General features: G+C 45.2%; 1 protein-coding gene across 5 annotated transcripts in view; it reads left to right on the top strand.

Annotated features, from left to right (window-relative positions):
• Positions 1-18,859, top strand: part of EXD3 (exonuclease 3'-5' domain containing 3) — a 260,922-nt gene that overhangs the window by 6,162 nt on the left and 235,901 nt on the right. The window contains exon 1 of one of the 5 annotated variants that reach the window (XM_066201026.1): positions 1,129-1,163. The exons of the other annotated variants lie outside the window; for them this stretch is intronic. The gene's annotated coding sequence lies outside the window, so the exon portion shown is untranslated. Of the gene's footprint in view, positions 1-1,128; positions 1,164-18,859 lie in introns of those variants that run through there. 5 annotated transcript variants of the gene reach the window in all.

Genomic DNA, 18,859 nt, shown 5'->3' with positions numbered 1-18,859 from the left:
ATCTTTATAGTTCTGCTGCCTGCTGGCAGGTAGAACTATACTGGAGGTATTTACCAATGAGGGTTTGCACACTGCAGGGCAGTATAAAATATCTGTGCAAGAGCAGTCACCAGTTAGTGTCTGTCGTCTGCTTTACCTTTTTCAAGTGGAAACAAGGCTCATTTTGGGTTTTCCTGGTGTCCGTGTGTGTGTGAAATGCAGCTGCAGCCTCGTTAGAGGGCACTCTGGAACCGCCCAGGAAGCTGAGCGGCCACATTCCCCACCAGCTCTGCAGAGAAATCCTGCTGCAAAAGTCCTTTGCCCCCAGAGCAGAAAGTGGGAATCTGGAGCTGGATTACCCTGGGTACTGGTGATCCAAGGCAAGACTGTCTGTGCTGTGGGCTGATTCATGCTTGTGCTCTATATGGAATGTGGAAACAATTCGAGAATTCACTGCAGTTTGCCAAATGTGAATTAATGAATTTGCTTTTCTTGTGGCCTTTACCCCATAAACTGCACTGATCCTAAATATATATCCATTTTGGATTTTTTTTGGTTGCTATTGTCTTTTAAAAAGAAAATCCTTGATAAAAATATAAGGTGCTTCAGAAACTCTTGGGTTTTAGTACCAGCCCTTCCACCAGTTTTATCTGTGCCTTTCACAAATACTTTGTTATGTCTCCTTTCACTTCCCTTTTGTCAAAAAGAGGATAATGATTTTTACCTTGGGAGAATGAATCAATGTATATAAATGTGCTTTGAAATATGAAGTGGTTTAGAATTTTTAGAAAATATAATTAAAATACTGAACAAAGCAGGAGTCAGAGAAGTCAAATTTGAGACCACATTATTGTTAAACTGCTTTGGTGGCACTTCTGTTCTGGGAAGATTATAGAGCCAGATCATTTGCATTACTTTTGATTTCCTGATGTTTTTAGTTTGTTGTCCAAGGAACAGCATTCTTTATATGCAGGAATGAGATTGTCTGTAAACACAAACATAATCTCACCTTTGTCCAAACATACCTTGTTTTGCTTTTAGAAAATCAAACCAAACTGGTGGGACGCAGAAGCCTTCTGAGCAATTAGCACTGACTCATCCCCACCCTGGGGAGGCTTGGCAGAACCCAGGCTGTGTTCCTTTGGCTGGAGCCATCCCTGCAGGGCACAAACCTCAGCTTTAAGGTATGGCTCCACTCAGCCTCTGAATTCCCAGTGCTGTGGGAGTGGTGGAGGTGGTGGCTGGGTTCTGTCACCGCTCTGTGGGATGCTCCTGTGCCTCTCCAGGATGGGAGAGGAGGCATGAGGGTGATGGGACAGGTCACAGGGCAGGGACAGCTGTTAACAGAGCCAGCCATCCGTCTGACTCGCCAGCTCCTTCCAGATTGCCATGTGTGTCCTGCCAGGGAGCTGTACTCCAAGAGGCAGCTTTATTGTCCATAGGGTAAGGACAGTAAACATTGACCACAGGAGTGTTTATCAAAGTGGGTTCTGTGGTTCAGCCAGGAGACACCACTTTCTTTGGAATCCTGAATCACTGTGCAGGGCTTCTATGAACTCTGTTGGCCACGAGATTTCATTTTCCGCAATCACAGCAGAATAATAAGAAAAGGTCCAGGTCAGGCCTTTTTATTCTCCTGATTTTTAATCTCCTCTTGCACTTTCTCTTTCTATCCCCCCCCAGAACTTTCCATCCTCTTGGTAGCTTTTTGGCAAAGAGGGGTTGCCTGAGTAGAAGAAAGGTGGAGCCATTCCTGCTCAGGGGTTCTCCAGCATCCCTCTGTGGGAGAGCACAGGAGGAGTCAGCAGGATCCGAGCTGAGCCATGTGGGTGGCTGCAGGTGTGTGGGAAGCAGCACTTGGGGAGATGCTGCAGCCTGTGAGGCAGCTGATGGCACAGGGTGAAAGCCCCTGCAGGCAGGTCTGGGCTGGGCCGGACATCCTGGCAGAGCAGCCCTGGAACAAAAGCAGGCACTCTGCACTTTCCAGCTCCCACCGCTCTCCTGGAGGGTGGCACAGCTGCTCTGGGCAAAGGGAGTGGGTGGGGGACACCGCAGCCCAGACCTGATCGGGGCTAATGTGTGGCCCCTGGATTCTTTCAGGGAGTTGGGAATACAGCAGCAGTCGAGGCAGGCTGGGATGGCTTCCCAGTGACTGCATCAGCTGGAATTTCTGAGGAACCTTTTATTTGTCTGGCCGGCAGATGGATTTTAAGGTGGAATGGAATACACAGGGACTCGTCTCTGCGAGACAGAGATAAAAACAGTTGCTGAGCTTAAAGCATCTCATCTATGGGACTGAAGATTGTGGTTTTTAATGGGTTTGAAGAGTGTTTCTTGTACTCTCATGATTTCTGTAAGTGACTTTATGACTGACACTGTGAATGGCAGAGGCTTCAGCCAAAATCTTCACTTCTTTAGCATTATCCTCCATCCCATATCCAGTTCCCTCTTGTGTTTTACCACAGTTTGGGTGTTCTAAAAACTCATGGTAATCCAGGAGCCAGGGACGTTACAGAACATACTTAAGAGGAGCTCTATCCTGCTTGTAGGAAACATTTTCTTCCAGTTTTGAGTAATATCTCCTAGAAATTTTCTCACAGAACAGTTCTGTGGAACTGAAAGTTTCATTTTATGGTGACGATGTTTTGGTTTTTGTCATTGTTTGAAGACCAGCTGTGTTCTGTGGTGACATGTTTCCCTGAGCTGGCCAATGCTATCTCCACAGCACAATGTGTTAAGGATTCAGTAGATGCTTTAGCTCTGAAATCAGCTCCACGTACAAATTAGATTTTTATTAACAAACATTGTTGCAGTTCTTAGTCCCATCTGTAGTTACAGTTCAGTGTTGCACTCAAGTTCTGCCAAACCCTGATTTTTGCCCAGCTACAGAGGGGGCTCTGGAGGCCCAGTGCTGGTTCTGGGCAGTGTTTGGGGGCTGGTGGTGTGACTGGGGTTTCTGGAGCCCCTCCCTGCTGGTAACCTACCCCAGAGTGACTCTCTGATAGGGCAGGTTCTTGTGCTGGGCTCAGAAGACACTGTGTGACAATTTGTGTGTGATAGGGGAAGGCAGCAATAGTGCAGAGTGTCTCCTGCTTAAAAAAGAGTGAAAAAGCCCCTGATAATAGAGGTTAAGGGAACAAATACAACTGCAAAAACACACAAGAGGAGCATAATGGGGAAAGCTTAAATTTTGGGCAGTTTTCTGCCTAATGTAATGATGTAATGGAGCAAGAACCACTTTTTCCTTTTTTTTTTTTTTTCCTCTTGTTTCTGTAGGAGCCCAGTGGTGCTGTCTGGTTGACTTTGTCAGAGGTGTGAGCACCAAAAAGTAACCATTTTTAAGTAAAGCAAATGCAGAACTTTGGGTATATGCTTAAAACTGAACAGAAAACAAACAAACAAAAAAGAACAAAAACTGAGAAAGTCCTTTGTGGACAATGTCCAGAGCAATTTTAAAATACTCTTGTTCCATGCCTAAATAAATGATTTTTTCAGCCAAAGAGAAATCTTTCCTTATGATTTATTACACTAATCTGGATATAAGGCCTCTGAGCAGGATTGTCAGTTTATTAGAACAGCTTTCTTTCTCCTTTCAGATTTAATCCATATGTTGTTGTATCAACAGAGCCTTTGTCTCTGCTCAGTTATGAGTTATCCTTTTTTAATAATAATAATAATAATAGTAATAAGTGAAAACACATGTTTTTTAACAGCCATATTACAAAGAAACCTAGGATGACAGAGGGAGAGGTGATCGTCAAATGGTGACTGTGACTTGTAACTTCAAAGTGGTGGTGCTTATAAAAGGGTGAAAAATGTCCCTTTCCCCTCTGCCTGTGGCAGTGACTGTGGCAAGCCCGGCAGGGACAGGAGGAGGCAGCATTATCTTGGCCAGGATTTCCGAGGTTTTTTCCCCAGCTTGTGCAGTGATGCTAAACATGCTCTTTTTAGTTAATTCGAATTTCCTTCCTTTTTTTCTAAAGCGGAACTTATCTAGAGGTGTATGTAATTCACATTTCCTTCCTTCCTGCCTTCCTCCCCTGCAGAGAAGTTCTTTCTTGGACACCTCCTGTTTTCTAAATGGAGAGGAATTACTCTCAGGAAACTCATGGGCTTGGTTTTATTCCTATACTTGGTGTGAGAAAACATTTTTTTTTGAGTATAAATGCTTGCTTGATACCTGCATGAGGGTTCAGAAGTGCATGTGAGAGCTGCTCAGTGAAGCAGCTACATCACATGATGATAACCTTTGCTTGGCCCTGTCGCCCCACTGAGTCCTGCAGCATCAGGAGTTAGTGCTGAATCCCCTCAGCACCTCCTGAACTGGCAGCTTGGGACCTGAACGTGGCCAAAGACAGAGCAGTTCTAGTACTGATGGGTTTGGTGCCAGCCTGGTTTCTTCCAGCTAATGCTGGACTCCTGGCAGTCATCACAGTTCCCTTTAATTCCCTTGCAGATGTCAGCACAGCAGCTCCTGCCTCAAGTGTCAGTAGAATCATTTGCTGTGGTGTGATTTTAAAAGAAGCTGCTAATAATGTGTCTTAAAATAGAAGGAATTGTCTGGCACTTAAAAAATGTGGCATGAGCCTATTCTACTCCTCAAAAGTATAGATGACAGTAAAAAAAAGCCTTAAACAGTGAACGGGAAATGAAGGTTGTGTCCTTGCTGCCAGAAGCAGATACAGGGATAGCCTGACAGGGATGTTGGAGCTATGGGAAAGGAGAGATCAAATCCTTTGGTCCATCTTGAATCACAGAATTTCAGACTGATTTGGGTTGGAAGGGACCTTAAAATTCATCCAGTCCCACTCCTGCCATGGGCAGGGACACCTGCCACTATCCCAGGCTGCTCCCAGCCCCATCCATCCTAGCCTTGGACACTTCCAGGGATCCAGGAGCAACCACAGCTTCTCTGGGCACCCTGTGCCAGGGCCTCACCCCCCTTACAGGGAAGAATTTCTTCCTAATGTCTAATTTAATCCCACCCTCTAGCAGTGGGAAGCCCTTCCCCCTTGTCCTGTCACTGCCTGCCTGTATAGAAAATCCATCTCCCTCCTTTTTACAAGCCCTCTTTAGGCCCTGGAAGGTGCTCTAAGGTCTCCAAGGAGAATCCTTTTCTCCAGGTGAACACTTCCAGCCTGGCTCCAGAGCAGAGGGGCTGCAGCCCTTGGAGCATCTCTCTGGCCTCCTCTGGACTGACTCCAGCAGCACCACGTCTTTTCAGTGCTGAGGCCTCCAAATCTGGGCACAGCATTGCAGGTGAGTTCTCATGAGGGCACAGCAGAGGAGGAGAAAAGAAGACAGAATCCTCAACAGCTTGTGCAGACCTTGAGGACTGGCGGCACCTTTTCATGGGAGTCAGACTGGCCTGGCTTTGTCAGTGGCCGGGCAGGCAGAGCCAGGCAGAGCCAGGCCAGGCTGATCCAGGCAGTGCTGGCAGAGCCAGGCCACACCGTGCTGGCAGAGGCAGGCAGTGCTGGCAGAGCCAGGCCAGGCAGTGCTGGCAGAGCTGGCAGAGGCAGGCCAGGCTGAGCCAGGCAGGGCTGGCAGAGCCAGGCCAGGCAGTGCTGGCAGAGCTGTGCCAAAGCAGCAAGCTGTTTCTGTATGAGGCAGCTGAGAGACAGTCGACCCCCTGGCTGTGAACTGTTCCAGAGTTCCTTGCACAAGAAAGAAAACCCCTCCTTTGAGCCTGGCTGTGGAATGCAGACTGGGGGTCGGATTTGTTTTCATGCACACTGCCCTTGTGTCACTGCTGCCTTTTTCTCACAGGCTGAGTATACCTCTCCAATGTAAGATAAAATGAAACACAGATCTTGGGAGGACTGGACTTTGCAAGCTCTCTAAGAGTCTCCTGGCCTCAAGTCTGCATTCTAGCATCTGAAATTCTTCATCCCTTGGTCCTACTGGGTGCTCAGATTAGGTTTGTTTCCTTTGCAGTGTATCCCTGTTCCTGATAGCTGCTGGCCCTGTTGCTTCTCGGAGCAGCTTAGAGTGGAATCGTTTCCAGAGCAGTGGTAAATGAAGACAAGATTTGCCTTGCAAAAAAAAATTTCTTTATAGGTGGATTTTGCAAGGCGCAGTACTATGTTGTGCTTTCATCTACAATATCTTTGGGCAACCTCACCCCACTTTGAAGTTGGCCATTCTTTGAGCAGCTGATTGGATTGGAAAACTCCAGAGGTCCCTCCCAAACTAACTGACTCTGCTTCTCTTTTCTTGTAGACTTCTGGCAAAGATGCTTCCTTTGGCTTCATTTCCATCTCCCTTCATGCTCAACAGCTTTCATCATGTTCCCATCATAAGCAGTTCTTTAAACTGAAGTGATGTGTAAATATCAGGAACAGTTTCTAAACTGTAACGTGAGTTTCCTTCCCTCATAGTTCAGACTTTTTTTAAATGCTGCAATATTCAGATGATATGAAAAAATCATCAGTATTAAGAGCTAACTACTTTTTTTTTTGTCCTCAGAGAGAAATGTTTTACCGTGGGGCAATAAAAAGAATAATTCTCTAAAAGTTAATAGGTTATGTTTTCAAATCAGCTTTAGTCCTGTGCACCCTTTGTTGGAAAGTTTCAGAAGAAGGAAAGACAAAAAGAAAAGAGCCTTTTTATTTGGGATCTGTAAGATTATATTGTTACTACCTTTTTAGTGAGTGTTGCATTTTTGCATTAAAAACTGGAGTTGAAGGAAAGATACTGTTTTTATGGATATTGGTAACTATTATCCAAACACTTTAGCTCATTGTCTTGATTTAGACAGACAGGCAAACACTTTAGCTCATTGTCTTGGTTTAGATAGACAGGTATCTGCCAGCAAAGGTTGGAGTCTCCCTTGGAATGTAAGCCTCTCCTCCCCTTTTCCAAATTATTATAAATTTGCAATTAAAAGGCTGTCAGGCAAAGATTTTGGGAATAGGTATAGCAGTTCTTTACTAGGGATATAAAAATACAGATGTTGTAGTACAGAAGAATAAGCAAACAAACAAACAAACAAGAAATCCTAGAAAACCCTGACAGAGTCAGAAATACAACCTGACGCCCTGTTGGTCAGGGTGTTGGAAGCAGTCCACAGTAAGCCCTCCTGGAGTGGCGGATGTGGTTCTGTTGGAGTAGAGATGGTCCCGTTGAAGAAAAAAAGGGTACAGTAATGATGAGATGGGTCTGGTCTTCCTCCAGGAATCTGGTGGAAAACTGGATACCTAGTGGGACTGTGGCTCCTTTTATCGAGGTGAAGATGGTTTGGCTCCTCCTCCCTGTGTGGAGCATCTTACAGTAGTACAGTGTAATGTGTCATGTCACTGGTGAGCTTTAATGGTCCATTAGCAGAAGATCTTTCCATGGGGGTAGTGGAACAATGAAGAGAGATAAGTGACACTGCACCATCTGATAAGTAACACTGACCCACTCAGCCCCAACAGATGGAACACAATAACATTCTTTCGGTTACAAAACCCAAGACATTCATACTTAACTTAATGCTGTACAGCATTTTGCTAAAAATTTAAGCAGTTGTTTTGACTGGTAATGGACCTAATAATATGTCTTACTGCTGCAGGAGCAGTGTGCTGGGGAAGGAATTGCTGACAGTTCACTGACTCGCCTGGAGATACAATTTTATTCTGAGGGCAGGACAGGATGGCAGGGCAATTAAATTGAGTTCCATATACCAGAGGTTTAATTTATCACATGTGTCCTCCAAACTGAAGCTGCCTGATCTCAGAGTTGCTGCCTGCTGTGTGCTTAGACCTTAACCTCTGTGTTTAGATTGCCAATGTGGTGCCAATTAGCGGGACTGGGATGTGGACACTGAAGAATATAACTCACTTCACATGGGCTGCCAAACAACTAGCAGATGTTGAGCTAATGGGTCTTGGCTACTACCAGCCTGACTTGGATTTCAACCCAGAGGTGAAGGAATTTATTTCTCTCTCATTACCAATTCCCTTATCCTGAGCATTGGGAATTTCATCAGCTTACTCTGGGAGATGATGTAAAACATTTCCCTTCTCCCTCAAACCTGTTCCCAGGGTGTCTTGCTTTGTTTTGATGTTAATTTGCCACCTTTGGTATGTTATCCTACAGGGTAGGCTTGATGATCCATGGGAAATGAGGGTGTGAGCTCAAACATGCAGCTGAAATCCTGAACAGGAGAGCTCTGTGTGAATGTGGGGTAGGTCAGGCACTGTCCCTGCAGCCTGCTCAGAGCTATGATGGAAAGCCTATCCTGGGATTAGTCCTTTGAGTAACAGAGACTGGAGAAGGTGGTGAGGACTGGCTTGCTGGGATCTTGCCTTTCTCTCTTCTGATGACTGGATACTGTGTACTCAAACCCTGAAAAATGTGTAACTGCAGGCTCAAAGTTTTCCTTCTGGTGCTGAGTCAGTGCTGGAGAATGGCCTGGCAGGTTCTGTGGCTTCCCTGGTGCGATTTAGAAGAGTAGTTTGTACTCAAGTCACTTGGTCTGTTCAAGCTGGAGAAGAGGAGACTGAGGGGAGACTCACTGCAGTTAAAACTTCCTGGTGAGGCGAAAAAGAGGGGAAGCTCCAATCTCTGCTCTCTGTGACAGGGACAGGAGCCAGGGAAGGGCTGGAGCTGGGCCAGGGCAGGCTCAGGCTGCAGAGCAGGGAAAGGTTCTTCCCCCAGAGGGTGCTGGGCACTGCCCAGGCTCCCCAGGGAATGGGCACGGCCCCGAGGCTGCCAGAGCTCCAGGAGCACTGCCAGGGATGCAGTAAGGAAGGATTATTGGGGTGTCTGTGCAGGGCCACGAGCTGAACTCTCTGGTCCTCGTGGGTCCCTTCCAGCTCAGGAGATTCTGTCACAGAAGTGGAAGTACAATAAGGGAATCATTGTCTCCATAACCTCAGCAGCTTCAGGAACAGAGACAGGGAAATGAGGGCCTCAGCTGAAGGAACAGTAGCACTGAATACTGACTGGTACCTAAATCCCATTTCATACCTCTCTGTACAGCCAGCTGACACTTAATGAGTGTGTGCAATATTAGGGCTGATGCTTTTTGTTCTCTCTGCAGTAACTTTGTCTTCTGTTCTTTGAGGATTTAGCCTTTGATCTAAAAATGCCATCTATACCATTCTGTCGAACATTCAAGTCTTCAGCAATTTTTTTTTTACCTTGCACATTTCCCACTGCAGTTAAAGGCAGTTCTCCTGGGGTGACTTTATGATGCTCGTATCCCCAGTTGTCCTGTTTATGCTGGATATTGAGTTCTATGCCTTTAAGACTGGTTCCAAGAGTGAAAGGGGGGAAAGAAGAAGTGCAGTTTGTTTTCAGAAATTGCACTCACTGCTCTGCATTCTGCTCCTGGACTGTGTTGTCTACAGGCGGACAGCGAGAGAGAGCTCTCCTTTGCTTTATAGTTAGTTTTTAGCTAGCTGAGGCAGAGAAGTTCCCTGGACTGTTTTGTTTTCTTTTTCTTGGAACTGTTTAAACCTGCTCTGGACTGAAAACCCAGAGGAGCACCGGGAGCTGACACCTGTGGCCCACTGGAGCGCAGGATGGCATTTTCCAGCACCAGAGGGACTGATAAGAGCCTGGGCAAACTGAGCTACAACCCACAGCAAGGACTTGCTCAATTTTGCCATCTCTCTTCAGAACGGCAAGAGGTTTTATTGTTTAATATTATTCAAATTATTTTATGCTTGTGAGCCCTTTGCTTGTTGAATGAACAGGTTTTTTCCGCTTTTCTCGAAGGAATTTTTTTCCCGAACCAGCTGGGGGAGGGGCCGCTTGAATTTGCTTTTTAGAGGGACCCCATTTGGAGGTTTCCTCTCAAAATTTGCCCTAAACCAGGACAGCAGTGTTATTCCCGTAACAAGTGTTTAAAAAACAAAATTGTACTTTGTAACAGTGTGTCTTTTTTGGTGTACAGCTACAGCCTAATAGATGCCAGTCAGCCTGTCCAGTGGAGAAACTGCTTGAGGAGAATTCAGGCAGCAATTCAAGCTCACACATCCACACACGTTACAGGCTAGCTCAGCAGAGAGGCAGAAGGCTCCCAGCCCCAGATTCATTCCAGCAAGCGTTTATTCCATGTGCCGAAGGTGGAATCCGGAGGCCAAAAGAGGGATCATGTGAATTTTCTCAGTTATATAGTGTCTCAGGTCCATGGGTGGTACAGGGGGCAGGGCAGGGGCAAGTGACCATAGGGAAGACAGCAACTGGATACCAGGCCCCATAGCCAATGGGGAAACAGGGAAAGGGGATACCGCGGGGAAGTGATGGACTTGCGAAACCCAGGGAAACAGACTGTGCAATGTTTGCAAGGAACCATGGGGGAGAAGCCTCTGTTACACCTGGGAAGGGTATATATCTTTGCTTTTCCAGGGCAGGGCAGTTGGAAATTCCTTTAAGGGCACAAGGGACTCCACAGTACTTAATGAGAAGTTTTCAGTTATAGCTTATTTTCTTACTGATGTGCTGGTTTGAGGTGTCAAACATGATCAGCATCAACATCAACAGGAAGAGCTGAGTGAGGGTTAAATAGCTGTCACAGTTATTATTCAGTGAGCAATGAAAATAAACTGCTTGCAAGATCCTGTCATTTCTTGCTTTTCTTTGAGTTTCTAAAGAAAATGTTTCATTTAGTGATATATTTCATTCTGAAATTCCAAAGAGAGCAATTATTTTTAATTCTTTGGTATGAGCAGAACTGGATCTGTCCTGTGGATTCATCTTTCTGGATGTTTATGTATTTATTAAGGACAACAAAACAGAAGCAATGCAAACAATTATTCTGCACTTATAAGATGAATAATAGCTAAATGCTAATTACCTTTCTTGAAGCATAATTAGCTTTCACATTTTTTATAGAACAAAGAAAACACACCATGATAAACCAAGCAATAAGCTGAAATACCTGCTTTTCAAGATAGGAGAAGTATAGAATAATGAGTATGTAGCTTTAAAACAGGAAAAACAATGGGAGAAAACTGGCACCCCATTCCAAGAATGACACCCTTGGGAAACATCTGGTGAAGGAATCTAGAGAGGGGAAGATAATTTTGACTTTCTTCTGGGAACTGTGCAGAACTTGGTACAGAATTGTATTGCCAGTGAACACAAGTGCACTTACAGATCCTGCAGAAGTAACCCAAGCCAAAAACTTCAGTGAAGTGAAATCCCTTAATTTGCAAGGGAAAAATATATCAGAATGAGGCAGCAGGTTAAAAAGAAACTGAAAGGAGTGGTGACAAGGGTGAAACCTTTGTAGGGAGCTGAAGCTGATTTAAAGGCTCTGTGCTGCAGAGGAAATGCCTCAACTCTATCAATTACTGTGAGAGAGAGAAGTTCTGATGTGAAGCAGCAGGGAAGGAGGGCTGGAGAGTCAGGGGCATCCTTCCAAAAGCTGAAGTCACGACCAAGTGAGGAAGATAGAAAAGAATAAACACTTTTAAAGGCTTTTAGAAAGTATAGAAGTAACAGTTCTTTCCCAAATATGCTGGGAATAAGAAGCTTGTCCAAAAGCTTGAAGAAACCCATAGAGACCAGGTGTAGTGGTTTTAGTTAGCTAATTTGAGTTTCCCGGCCAATGCACCAAATAATGTGGTGGGTTGGGCACCCACTAGAATTATTTACTCCTTTTCTGCTGTGAGGTAGGATTAGGAGGAGAGCAAAGTAAGTTTAAAACCTTAAAGTATATAAAGCTAGCTTTATTTAAACAGAACTGAAAGAAAAAAATAAGAAGAATCAGAATAAAACTTCAGAACACAACTCCTCCCCCCACAACCTTCTTTTCTTTCCCACTAACAATGTACAGGGACAAAACCTTAGGATTTAGGTCAGTTGACCACCTCTAAAATAGTCTTTCTTCAGTTCTTTTAGGGACAGGAGTCTCTTTTGCCATGTCATGGAGACTTCTCCACAAGAAAACAGTTCTCTCGTGGCTTCAATTCTCACAAATTGCAGCTGCCCAGAAATCTGCATTTGTGAACTTCCTCCCATTGCATGCAGCCTTCCCACAGCTGCATTCATCAGCCATGTCAAACTCCTGGGGTACTATTTTAAGGATGAACTGTTCAAAAGCAAAGGTTCTCTTCATCTGTCTCTGAGATCATCTTCATCTCTGGGAACAGAGGTCTTCTTCTTTCCCTGGGGGCAGAGGATCTTCATCACTCTCATCTTCTTCTCTGTTCAAGCTGCTCATGAGATCTCCGCTACTTCAGCATCAACTTGCTTCAGCATGAATGCGTTTGCCCATATCTGCAATTTGAACACTCCATCGCCCCATACTGTTTTCATTAATTAAAGGGATATTCTAGTGTATCAACAGTCCATCACGATGGTCTTGCAAAAGAACTTCAGCCTAAGACTAAGGCATCTTCTCATTCTGCTCCCATCTGGAACCTGACTTATCCTTCACTGATCTTGATGTCTTCATGTTGTTTCTCTACGTGTCTTCACTCTGTCCTTTTCTCTCACATGAGAGAGCATCAGTGCTCTGCAAGTTTCGTCTGTGCAATGAGAGAGTTAATATCTCACCCGGGCATGTGGAAGGTCGTGATGGTTTCTAGCAGGCGTGGCTGAAGCAGTCACGGTGATAGATTCAGGCCAGGCTGGGGGCTGTGCTAGGATCTTGGAACTCGGCCAGAAGGGTGCTGTGGCAGAGGCAGGGCCCAGCCCAGCCCCGCCAGGCCCGCGCTGGAGGGGGTGGGGGGACTGGCCCTGCGGCAGCATGTTATCAGTTGCTGGGGCCCAGCCCCACCGGGACGGGGCTCCTCGGCCTCCCCTCCCCTGCCTGGCAGCCGCTGGGGCCCGGCTGGGATGGGGCCTGGCCCCTCAGCAGGGTCCGCCTGGCCTGGCCACATGGAGGAGGCCAGGCTGGCCTGTTACCTGTTCCCAGGCCAGAAGAAGAAGAGAGCTTTCCCGGGGTTTCTTTGGGTTTTAACATGTGTGTTCACAGAGGGGTATTCAGCTTTCTAGTGGTTTAACACGGTATCTGTATTCAAAAGTAGGCACTGAGTGGTTTTGTCAGGCGTGGAGGAAGCTGTTAGCAGCTTCTCTTAGGAAAAACATTTCTGTGGGTGGCTTTCTTCCCTCCACACTAAATGTCAATCAATGCAAAACCAGCACACCAGGGTATGAAAATTCAGGAGGTGGAGCAGAAAGAAACACTGAATTTCTGAGGCATCTACATTGTGCTTGGTTTCCTTACCAGAACCCGTCTCAAACCCAACTACTAATGTGAGAAACAATGCTCGCTTTTAAAATGTCAAAGGTTTATTAAACCTTAACAAAATACAACAAGATGTCTGAATAAGGAAAATCACAGCGCTGGGAGCCTGAGACTAAACCACCATGTGCTCCCCCCCCTCCCCCAAAATGGCTGCCCCGCCTTTTATACCCCTGGTGGCGCATCCGGTAACCCTGGCCCCGCCCAAAGGCTGCCAATCAACTCCTTCTGTGCCATCCATTGGTGGAGATCACTTTGTTACATCCTGATTGGCGGGCAGCTGTTGCCGGGTGGTGCCGGTCAGTAACGAGCCGCCCTCGCCCCAAACGCCCCGGCTGTCGAGGAGAGAGGACCATGGGGAGAACATACCACAGTAACTGTACATCTGTAGAACTTCTCTCAACGTACACATAATATTCATCCCTTAATTATGAGAGCCAACCATCACATTACCCATCTATAACAGTAATGTAAGAACACAGTGAGCAATACCTGCCTGCAGAGACCAAGATGTCACAGCCTAGGAAGGAGTCAGGAGAGGAACGGTTCAATAATTAACACTTGTATGCAACCTTTCAGTTAAAATCTTCTCCCTTCTATTAGAAAGCAGACCGGGCTGATATGCCAACTTGCAAGAGAGTTCTCTTGGGCTTGGGGAGCAGCAGACAGAAATCTGGCTTTGTATTGTGCAGCATTGTCAAAAGAATAATATAGATCAGAATGAGTTGCCACTTGATTTTATATGGTTGTGGAGTAGTCAGCATGTGTTTTGTAAAAGGAAGTTGCACTTGAGGAATCTTCAAGGACAGACATCTGGATTTGGGTGTTCCAGTGTGCATGGTGTCCTCAGATTTTCTAACAGTTCCTGGCATGGCCCTTTGTCACAGCACCTTAGAGCAGCTGCTTTCCTGAGGATAAGAGAATGTTCTTTAGCAAACCAGTGACTGGTTAAAAGGTAAGAAAAAGTGATGGTTTTTATACTAGAGAGCAGTTACCATGAGAATGATAGGGGAGTCTTAGGAGACCTGAGGGAGGCAATGGATGGGGAAATAACAAAGTCTGAGGCAATCTGAAGCTTTAGCATAGTCGGATCCAAAGGCTGCTGTAGAGTCAAGGGATGAGCTGGGGACACAACTCCCAGTTCTCTCCTTTAGACCACTGTCTGAGTGGCACTGGCCAGGTGAAGGTGTGATCTGACCTGGGAAGGCACCTCTTCAGTGCCTTATTCTTCTAAATTGCATTTTATTATTTCTGTGCTTGCCTGTTTGAAGGTACTTCCTCCTCTCTCAGATGCTCCTCTTACCAAACAAAAACAACAACAACAACAACAACAAAATGGTTTTTTATGAAAACACACTTTGTCTTTTTTTTTCATATAGTAATATATATAGTCATATAGTTGGGGTTTTTTTTTTATTGAGTTTTCATGTGTATGACTTCAGTTTATTGTGTTTGTCCACAGACTGCTTGGACAGAAAATAGAGCATTAAGCTCTCTTAAGCATTTCCATATGTGTTCAGCCATATTGCTCAGCTATATTTTTCACCTAATGTAACTTTTAAAAAGAAACATCTTTAAAGTGTTATTTTTTGTGTTAGTGAAGAGTTAATGGAACTAGAAAATGTTCCAGACCGGAGTCTGTCCCCTCTGTGGATTGTGAGGTGGCCATGTCATGTCCTGCTAGTTTTTAAGCAACCTACAGCTTCATGTCTAGGAATTTGAAGGCCAATTAGTTGATCCCTCCAGGAGACTTTGCTGAACACAATCCTCCAGACATTTGAACACAGCACAAGACTTGAACGTTCACAAGTTTTCCATTTATGAGAGAGTTGTTTGTTAAAAGTGGAGAGAACAATCCAGCCCCTGCCAAGTACATGCTAGGCTTACACAGCCCTGCTGGCCTCAGACAGAATGTGTTGTCAGTTCTGATTTATTTAGGGCAGATTTGCAAAGCTGGTGTGTTGATATGACACAAGGGAGTGTGTGATAAGTCCCATCTGTGCAAGCTCCATTTCCTATAGGCTGCTTCGCACAGATGGCCTCCTCGAGGATGATTTTAATTTCACACTTGAAGCTGAGAAAGCCAGGTTTGAGGAGATGTGCTGTATGTTGATCAAGGCACTTGTAAACTCGACATAGATAAAAGTGTTGGTGGAGGGGTAAGTGGCAGGAAGGAGTAGTCACCTCTGTCTCCTGACTCAGCCCACATGCCCTCACCTTTTCCCATGGAGCAGGTAAAACTCTGCCTCGTCTTTTGATTCTGTCTGGGGAATTGAAGTGTTCTATCACTGCCGGAGGAAGTTACTGGGAGCCCTGTTGTGGAGGATGTTTGCTCCCTGTCCTCTGTGTGAAAACATGCTTATTTGGGAATGCAAATGGTGCTAGGTCTCATTTTGTCTCCTTTCTAATTCCCAACTTTTCCATCACCTGTAGAAGTGAATGAAATAGGAACAGTGGCGTGAAGTTAGAAGAGCCCAGTACTGAAGCAAAGTCTGTGACCTTTATGTACAAGAAGAAAACAGTTCTAGAATCCTGCAGAGTATGGGAAGAGCCTTGAGATGCTCCAAGAGCCTGTTGATCGTTCCTGGCTAAAGCTGGCCAACATCTCCTTGTCTGTGCAAAGTACCAAAACCAGGATGGAGACAAAGCTTTGTTTTCCCCTTGTTGCTATCTGCAACTCCCTGACAGGAGCTTGTTGGTCGGTCTCTTCTCCCAGGTGACAAATGACAGGACAAGAGAAAACGCCCTCAAGTTGTGCCAGGGGAGATTTAGGTCAGATATTAAGAAAATGTTTTTCATGGAAAGGGCTGTCAAGCATTGGACCAGGTCTTTTCCCACCTCACTGATTCCATGGTGTGTAACGTTGGGATGTTGGGATGCTCCAGAAGGACCTCATAGAGTTTGCTGATGCATGATCACCCTGTGACAGTGTGGCAGGTGCACATGGGAATTTGTTTAGGTTCAGCTCAGAGGTGAAATCAGAAGATGGTCATCAAAATGAGAAAGAACTTGTATGAGAATTCAAGTCAGTTTCACAGATTAATATTTTTGGCACTTCCTTTGAGGGAAGCTGCCCAGCGTGCCCACTAGAAAGAGAGATGCTGAGGAATAAGGGAATCTGGGTGACTTGGAAGAGTCTCCTCAAAGGAAATATTACCAAAAGCATGGTTTGTTTGTGATGGGGTGAGAACCCTGGCCATGTTGATGTGCCAGGGTCTGCAGAAGATGTGCTGCTGCAGGTGCTGCATTTTGTGACGGAGGGAGAGACTTGGGTAACTTGTGATCTGCCAGCCCTTGGCTGAGGTCAGCTTTCAGCTGGAAAGTGAGAACCTGTTGGTCAATAAAAAGACCAGGGTGGCAGAAGGAGCAAGGATTTAGATTCTCTGCCCTGGTATGTGTTCAGGTTTGATGATGATGATGATGATGGTAAGTGTGCAGCAATGTTCTGTGGTAGCTGCTGGGGAGAGAAATGACCTTCAAATGTCATCATGTGATCAGCATCTAGTCCTGCATTTTGACATGCAGGGCACAGGTGGAATGAAGGAAATCTGTTCAGGAGTAGCTTGTGAAAGCAATAGCTGTGGCTGCAAGAGGAATTTAGGGCCCCCAAAGAAACTTAAGTTTGACCTTCTAGCTTTTCTTCACTGAGCAGTTGCAAATGAAGGTTTTTCTGGGGCTCTCAACTTGGCCTGATTTTCAGAGATTTTAATGAGAATGGCAAAGCCACATCTGGGTATGGAAGACATAGGTGTTTCAGAAATGGAGGAAATGCTTATGAAGGAATTTTCTCAAGTAATTCAGTCTGCAATTTCCATCAATGAAATATCTGCTGAGATAAAGTGTTGTGAAATTATGAGCAATTTCAGATCACAAGGGCATTACAGTCCTGCTGTTGCAGTTCTGTAAGCCTGGTTTATAATGATTTATGCCTTCTCTAGAATGGAAAATACCTTGGAATCAACTCGTTGTGTTCACATGTTTCAGTATTGGCCTTCTGCTGCTGTACTGTGTGTGTGGTGTGGTGTTCCATTGGATTTTTTAGTCTCTTTTGGGTCCTGTTTTAAATGTCACTCCTCCCCTTGGTGCTCCAGTCCAGGAGAACTGCAGTGCTTCTGGGTCTGTGAGTGAAGCCCCGAGTCTTGCAACTCCTCCCATTGCCTGGGGTGAGACCAGACACTGTATTTTTGGATTAAGGGAATGAGAAGTCCCTGTGAGGGAGTGAAGGTTGACATCTGCTGGGGCTCTGTGCCCCACAGGGCTGGTCAGCCCGGGATCTGTGCAGCCAGCAGGGAGAAGTGTCTAGGGCATGAGTCTAAAAGGGCATGAGTTGTATCCAAAAATGAAGGCTCTCCTAGAAGTGTGTCCTTTGACAACAGAACCAGCTGTAGGAGATGTCTTAAATGAAACAGAGGAGAAAACGAGGCAACATACCCTGCCAAAAAAGGACCTGGCTAAAACCAAATCAGTGAATTCAAATGTTTCTGTTTAGTAAACAATGGGAAATTGCTTTCCCCATTTCCTGTCTCTTCTGGCATTGGTTTCCATTCCCTGTATTGTTGTTATAGCACTTGTCAAGGAGCTGCTGTGGTTTAACCATGGACAAACCAAACTCTGCCATATGTGCAAGGAGATTTGCCAGACCGCCCAAGGCAGAGTGGGGTGCAAAGTAAATCTGGTGACTCTGCTGCCCTGGTGATGGGGTGGGTAGCTGTGGAATACAACAGGAAGCTGTATTGAGGTGGTTCCAGTCCATTCTAGCTGACAAATCATGCAATATTTCTTAGTCAACATTTTGCTGAAATTATTCAGTAAATGCATGTACTGGATCTATTTCAGTGAGCCCAGGGTGGGTTTTGAGGCAGAGAGGACACCCTTCCCTGGTCACCAGTGCATGTGTCAGTGTGACTTTCAAGAACTGGATATGCCTGTGTTCTGGAAATGATGGCTGAAGTGCTCTGTGTTAGTGAGCTGAGATCTGAAAGGACATTTCCTGTAGTTTTGGACCCATCCTTGCCAAAGTAATGGAATAAGCAGGTGTACACTGGTGCTTCTAAAACTTCATTTATCCTTACTGTTCCCCTAATTGCCAAAAAGGAGCTGGCAGGTACCCAAGTGCCATTGAACCATCTGTAGATGGAAACTCCATTTCATCCTCTGGAAGATGGATATCTTCTATTGCCTGTTAGCTCATCCAGATTCTTCACCAGGAAATATTTATGTCATTTATAAGTATTCATAATATGCTGTCTTGGATTATGGAGCATTCATGAACATTAAAAAATACAAAGGAATATGAAGAATAAAAAATTGAGAGTAATATAGAGGTACTCTTTCATTGATCTGTGACTTGCAGAAGTGTTGCTTGTCTTCCTGAGTGTTCCCCAGTACATCCATCCTGCCTTCTGGAGCTATAAATGCAGCAAAACCAAAGCTGCTGAATCACTCCATTACTTAATTTAATGATTGAGATATGGAGTAAATGCAGGATAGAAATAAAGTGCATTTTTTATATATCCAGTTATATTGAATGGAGCAAAAGGAATGGAAAACACAATTAATGCAGGATATCAGGTAGGTTTGAGCCTGACTGTCTTGGTTTAGATAGACAGGTATCTGCCAGGGAGGGTTGGAGTCTCCCTTGGAATGTAAGCCTCTCCCCCCTTTCCCAAATTATTATAAATTTGCAATTAAAAG

The sequence above is a fragment of the Chamaea fasciata genome, unplaced genomic scaffold, assembly GCF_029207755.1.
Source record: "Chamaea fasciata isolate MVZ Bird 193981 ecotype frontalis unplaced genomic scaffold, bChaFas1.0.hap1 SCAF_20, whole genome shotgun sequence".
Classification (NCBI taxonomy): Eukaryota; Metazoa; Chordata; class Aves; order Passeriformes; family Sylviidae; genus Chamaea; species Chamaea fasciata.
This window is presented reverse-complemented; position numbering and strand designations above follow the sequence as displayed.